We start from the raw sequence: 7,379 nt of genomic DNA on the forward strand, positions 1-7,379 counted from the left end.
AGAGTCATCCATATCGAGTTCAAAGATGTTTGAACCTGTCGGGGTCACCAATGTAGCGGCGGCTACTCTGTTTACTGAATAACTCCACAACCAAACGGGTTGAGTTCAGTGAGCAAAAACTCATATATTCAGGTCTGCCTGGGTGGTCTTATGCTTCCAGCTCGGACCTGGCTGAGAACCGCGCTGAGGGCCCTGACATCGCCGGGACATCACGTGGGCCGCAGAGTGCGGGCTTCTGAGCCTGGTGCCGAGGTCAGGGAGAAACCCCCGATGGCGCCATTTTGGTCGGCTGCCCCGCCAGTTCACCTGTCTAATGGTGTGCTGCCACAGACTCTTACTATTCTACTTTATTGCTCTTTGTATTGCACAGTCAGTTTGTTTACATTTCTTTATTTGTTTACATGTGTACATTTTTTACACTGCCAAATTGTGGTAATTCTACCTCGCCCACAAGAAAGGAATCTCAGGGTTGCATGTGATGTCATGCATGTACTCTGACAATAAATCTGAACTTTGACCATTGATCAACACTCTGGACATTGCCAATATTGTTGCCATTTATTTTTCATTCTGAATTGCCGCTGAGATGGTGGTTTGGACATTGATGGGTCCAGAAGCACGTACCATCCACAGGGGGCAATGGTCTTTGAATTAAGGATCAAGTACTGTATGGTGACATTGGATGATTGTCACTGAAGTAGATCACACTTTGAACCATCCCCCAAGCAGGTTCACACTTAACCAGGAAGCACAAGGATGGAGACATTACTTTTAATTCACTAGAATATAACAAGGCTCTATACTCTAATCATGCTCCATCAATCATTGAGACCATGGCTGATCTTCTTCCACAATGCACTTTTCCAGTACCACCCCTATGTTCGAACCTCCAGAGACAATAGATAGAATCTGGAGCAACAAACAAACTGCCAGAGGAACTCAGTGGATCAGGCAGCATCTATGAAAGTTTATGTACAATCAATGTTTCAGGTCGAAATTGTCCACCTGAAAGGCCAACTCTCCATTTGCCTCCACAGGTGTTGCCTGATCTGACGAGTTCCTCCAGCAGCTCAATTTTATTATCCCTTTATTTCTTTATTCCCTTCATCTCCAAAAATATATTCGCCCTCATTTCTGAGTAAATTCAGTCACCCTCTGATTTGAAAAAAAAATCTCCTCATCTAAACAACCAAACCCTTGCTTGCAAACTCCTTGTCTCTGCTCAGTCTGGAAAACATCCTCTGCACTTTTAGGGTGCCAAACCATGGCAGAAGTTTGTAAGTCCCAAAAGAATCACCTCTCATTGTTTTTAATGCTCAAGTAGAGTCCCAGATTATTGCCTTCAATTCTGTTCTCCTCATTACAGGGAGGAAGTTGATGCTTTGGAGAGGTTGGAGAAGAGATTTACCAGGATGTTGCCTGTACTGGGGAATGTGTCTTAAGAGGCAAGGTGGCCTTTCTCTTTGGAGTGATGAGAGGTGACTTAATAGAGATATACAAGATTATGAGGGGTTTAGATAGGGTGGACAGACAGCACCACTTTCCTGGGCTGACAATAGCAAATACCAGAGGACATTGTTTAAGGTTGTGGTTCTCAACCTTTTTATTTTTCACTCACTGACCATCTTAAGTAATCCCCTATTAACCACAGCTCACCCATGGCATCCTATGTCATAGGTACTCTGGAGTTAGCGAGGTGGTCTGTGAATGTGGAAAAAAGGGTTGAGAACTACTGGTGGAGTGGAGGAAATTTGGGTGGTACAGGCTCATGGGCCAGAAGGGCCTGCTAACATGCTGTCTGTCCAGATTTAGAATTTAAATAAATTTCAGTTCATGTATGTACTCTGATAATAATTTTCAACTTTGAACTTTGAGATGCTCACACCACAGGATGACTGTATGAAGAGACGCCTGTGGCTGCTCCCTCTCAAGGGGATAGCCTTAGGGGAAATTGACAGCAGCCAGGTTAGTGGCACCAGATAGGCATAGCTGCAAAGCATGGTGACAAAGACTAGACAAGAAATAGTGATATGGGAACCCTATAGTCAGAGGCACAGTCATGTCATAAGATATAGGAGCAGAAGTAGGCCCATTGGCCCATCAAGTCTGTTCCACCATTCTATGATGAGCTGATCCATCCACTCCCTTGCCTTTACCCTGTAACCTTTAATGCCTTGACTAATCAAAAACCTGTCAATCTCTGCCTTAAATACATCCAACAATCTTGCTTCCACAGTCATCTGTGGCAACAAGTTCCATGAACCTTTGGCTAAAAAAAATTCTCTGCATCTGTTTTAAATTGATGCACTTTTATCCTCAAATTGTGCCCTTTTGTCCTAGACTCCCCTACCATGGGAAACTTCCTTGCCACATCTACTCTGTCTAGGGCTTTCAGTATTTGAAATGTCTCCATGAGGTCCTCTCTCATCCTTCTGTATTCCAACAAGTACAATCCAAGAGCTGACAAACATTCCTCATATACTAACCCTTTCATTCCTGGTATCATTCTAGTAAATCTTCTCTGAACCCTCTCCAACACCAGTCATTCTTTTCTCAAATAAAATGCACAAAACTGTACACGGTACTCCAAGTGAGGTCTCACCAGTGCTCTATGGAGTCTTAACATTACTGTTCTTGCATGCTATTCATCTAGAAATGAATGCCAACATTGCATTCGCCTTCTTCATCACCTGGAGGTCAACCTTTAGAGTATTGTGCACGAGGATTCCCAAGTCCTTTTGCATGTCAAAATTTTGCATTTTCTCCCCATCTAAATAATAGTTTGCTTGACTATTTCTTCGACCAGAGTGCATGACCGTACACTTTCCAAAATTGGATTTCATCTGCCACCGCTTAACCTATTCTCCTCATCTATCCAAGTCTCTCTGCAGCCTTTCTGCATCCTGAGCACCACCCACCCTGCCAGCTATTTTGGTATCATCTGCAAATTTAGCCACAAAGCCATCTATTCCAGAATCCAAATCATTTATGTACAATGTAGGTGTGTTTCTGTGGCCATGAGGGAGACTCCAGGGTGGTGTTGCCTCAATGGTCAAGGATGTGTTGAATGGGCTCAGGACATTTTGAAAGGGGAAGATAAGCAGCAAGAGGTCATGGTCCATATTGACACCAACAATGTAGGCAGATAGACAGGTGAGGTCTTTCTGAGATAATTTAGGGAATTAGGCAGAAAGTTGAAAAGTGGGTAGTAATCTCAGGATTGCTCTCTGTGCCAATGCTGGTGAGGCAAGGAGTAGGAAGACAGTAAGGTTTAATGAGTGGCTGAAGAGCTGGTGCAGGAAGGTGGGTTTCAGGTACAATATATGGATCATTGGAATTTCTTCCAAGGAAGGTGGGAGCATAGATGAGGGATGGGTTACACCTGAAAAGAAGGTCATAAGAAACAGGAGCAGGAGTCGGCTATCTGGCCATTCAAACCTGCTGCGCCATTCAATAAGACCATTGCTGATCTGGCTGTGGACTCAGCTCCACTTATTTGCCTGTTCCCCATAACCCTTATTTATACTTCTTTGCAAATATATATATTGATCCCTGTCTTAAATACATTTAATGTTGCAACCTCTGCTGTTTCTTTAGGCAGAGAATTCCACAGATTCATTACTCTCTGGGAGAAGCAGAGCATCCTCTCTGTCCAAAATCTACTGCCCTAAATCTTGGGGTGAATCTTATCTATCATCAATATCATGGTGGGGAGGTTTGCTAGTGGTTCTTAGGAAGGTTTTAAGTAGTCTGCCAGGGGGTGGGACCCAAACCAGTTGAGTGGCAATTGGAACATTGAGGCTAATGTAAAAGTTGGTGTTCAGGGAGATGACGAGCAGGGGAAAGTGAGAGAAGGAGGAAGGTCTGTCTGAATGATCAAACTGTATTTAGTCTGAAAGGAAAGGCAGATAAACTGCCAGTATGATAGTTACACTAGCTGGGTCATCATAGCCATAACAATGGTTTTTTTGATTCGGGGCACAATTACTATTTTACCTCTGTTATATGCACATCTCATGTCCTGGTTTGTGCTGTGCCCAGTATTAAAACTACTTGGTGGCTGGCAAATGACTCCTGGCAATGTGTTCTATCTTTTATTATTTTGAATATTTTATTTTTGATTTTCCTAGACTCACACAAATCCAAAACAATACAATCTTTCTCAACAATGATATATTACATTCAGAGTCCATTCCACCCCCCCTCCCCACTCACCCCTCTCCCTTCCCTCCCATACCCTAATACCACAGGGAAAATATTATGTAAATTAAACCAAACAAAGAGAACCAAAAATCTATGGAGTCACTGACCCTTAAAGGAACCAAATATAAACCCAAAGTAACATAAAGTAAAATGAAAAAGATACGAAACCAGACCACTTCAACTGCATCCGACCCACTTCATTTATCTGAATTTATCACTTCATTTATCTCTATTAGTACGGATTTTTACCTTTCTTCTATTTAGAAGGGTTATAACTTAATCTGCATACCTATATGTTGCAGATAAGGCTGCCATACCCCAACAAATATGTCCACTTTCCTCCTTAAATGGTATGTGATTTTCTCCAGGCGAATACAACCCTGCATTTCCGTGTTCCTTTGTATAATATTTAGCTGGGAGTTGGACTTCCATGTGACGCTATAAATTTCCTGGCTTCCTGGTGACCTTCACAAACTGAATTTGGTAACTGGACAGTTTACAACTCACATCCATAATGTTTCCCAGAAAGTACAATTACAGATCCTGTGGAAAACCAACCTTTGTAATTTTTTTCAGAATGTCCCCCAGGTCCTCCTTTGTACAGAGCCAGGTTGAGTGGATAAAGGTTCCAATCTCCACACCACATCTGAAGCACATTTCCAAAATTTGTTGTTTTTTCTTTATGTAGTTTTTGTGGTGTGAGGTATAGTTGAAGCAGAAAATTTTATTACACCAATTTGTACCTGGTATTAATAACTGCTGTCATGCTGTCCAGACACAGATCTGACCAGCATCGCTCATGGATTGTTGTGCCCAAGTCTGACTCCCACTTTTTCCTTGACTTCTGTAAGCCCTGCTTTAGGCACTCACTTTGGAATAGGAGATAATCGTAGAGATGAACTTATGTGTTAGAATCTCCATGTCACTACACACAGGCAGGGCTATAGTCGGTCCCAAATTATCCCTTAAGAAAGATCTTAGCTGGAGATAGCAGAAGAAAACTTTTGCTGCCCTTGCTCATAACAATCCTCAATACACCTGATTTCCAGGATTTTATTATCCAGTGTCATGGGTATTAATTTGTTCAGGGTCAAGGGCACTTTAGGAGATATCTCCACATTTATTTCAATGCATTGATTTATTTTTTTTGCCACGTCTGAATTACATGTTTTAATATGGGATTATCTGTTTTCTTTGATATCAGTTTTGTGCCTCATTTATATATGAACTTTCCTGCTAACTTTTCTACTGTATGTAGTCTAATTTGTGCCCAGGAGGGAATACCACCTCCCTCAAAGAGTGAGGCAATAAACCTTGACTCAGCCGCCCAATAATATTTTTAAAAATCCGGCAATTTCAGGCCTCCCAATTTATAGTCCCAAGTCAACTTTTCCACGGAGATTCTAGCCACTTTACCATTCCACTGGAACTTTCTGACACATTCGTGGAGCATCTTAGAGATGCCTTGGGACAAGGAAATGGGCAAGGATTGAAATAGTCTCGGCATCACCTTTATTTTAATGTAACTAACCCTGCTCACCAAAGTTATGGGCAGGGTTTTCTATCTATCCAAATCCTCCTCAATCTTCCAGAGCAAATGGAGATAATTGAGTTTATATAAATGACCAAATCCTGATCCACTTTTACCCTCAAATAGTTAACGCCCTCTTGTGGCCATTTAAACTGGCTCCCTTGTTGGAAATGTGTTCCCTTCACTATTTCTTAATTTGACAAAAAACAATTCCAGCTCTATATCATGATTTGTCAAACCAGGATGATTTATCATCACTCAATTTTCTCCTCCCAAGTTACAATGCCAAAACACTCCATATAATTTTTGTCTGGCTTTCTAAACATCAAATATCATTGAAATTCAGCCTCATTCAGCCAGAGCAACAACCTTGCACTCAATGTCAGCACAACTAAGGAACAGATTGTGGACTTCAGGAGGGGGAAATAAGGAGAACACAAACCAGTGTTCATCAAGGGGTCAGCAGTGGAAAAGGGTCAATAACTTTAAATTCTTGGGTGTCAATATCTCTGAAGATCTATCGTGGGGCTTTGATGTCAATGTAATCACACAGAAGGCTTACCAATGGCTATACCTCAGGAGTTTGAGATTTGGAATGTCACCAAAGACTTTTGCAAATTTCTACAGTACTGTAGTGAGCAGACTGACTGGTTGCGTCACTGGTATGGAGATGCCAATGCGCAGGACAGGAAAAGACCACAGAGTTGTGGTCATGGCCATCAGTCTTCACTCCATCGAGGACATCAACAAGAGGTGATGTCTTAAGAAAGGAGCTTCTATCCTCAAGGACCCTCACCACCCAGGCAATGTCCTCTTCACTCTGCTATCATCAGGAAGGACGTACAGAAGGCAGGAGCCTGAAAATGGGCACCCAGTGGTATAGCTTCTTCCCCTCTGCCATCAGGGTTTTGAATGAACACAGTCATTACCTCACTTTATCTTCTTTTACACCAATTTATTTATTAAATGCAAGTTATAAAAATATTTGTATCTGTAATGTTGCTGCAAAATGAATTTCATGACATATTCATGACCATAAATTCTGATTCTGATAGCAGTTTCTGTGGCATGATTAGAGCAATGGCTGTTACAATGCCATTGATCAGAACTAGGGTTCAAATCTCACAACGTCTGTAAGGAGTTTGTACGTCTCCCCATCTACGCAAGTTTTCTCCGGGGACTTGGGTTTCCTCCAACTATTCGAAATTTACCGGGAGTTGTAGGTCAATTGGGCGGCACGGGCTCATAAGCCAAAATTGCCTATTACTGCGCTGTATGTCTAAATTTATAATGAATGATGATTAGGTCATACCCAATTTATTTTTGTTCAGCCATTATTCCTTGTCGCGTGTGTTTTCCAAGTATTTAGATGTCTTTAATCTTACCATTTGGTATTTTTTCGCACTTTGATCACCTTTGTGTTGGACTTTTGACCTGTTTTGTTCACTGTTTCCAATTTCCTTTCCTGCTTTTTTCTCTCTCTTGGTTTTACATCTCCCCATCCTTCTGACAGGACTTGTATATTACATCGGGTCACTCATCAGAGCGTTATTGATATTACGTAACCCAGTACTGCCTGTCGCATGGTCAGACACTAAACCAGTTCACCCACCAGGCTTGCCTGTCCAGAGGGTGGCTAGACACC

This window comes from Narcine bancroftii, chromosome 6 (genome assembly GCF_036971445.1).
Source record: "Narcine bancroftii isolate sNarBan1 chromosome 6, sNarBan1.hap1, whole genome shotgun sequence".
In the NCBI taxonomy this organism is placed as follows: Eukaryota; Metazoa; Chordata; class Chondrichthyes; order Torpediniformes; family Narcinidae; genus Narcine; species Narcine bancroftii.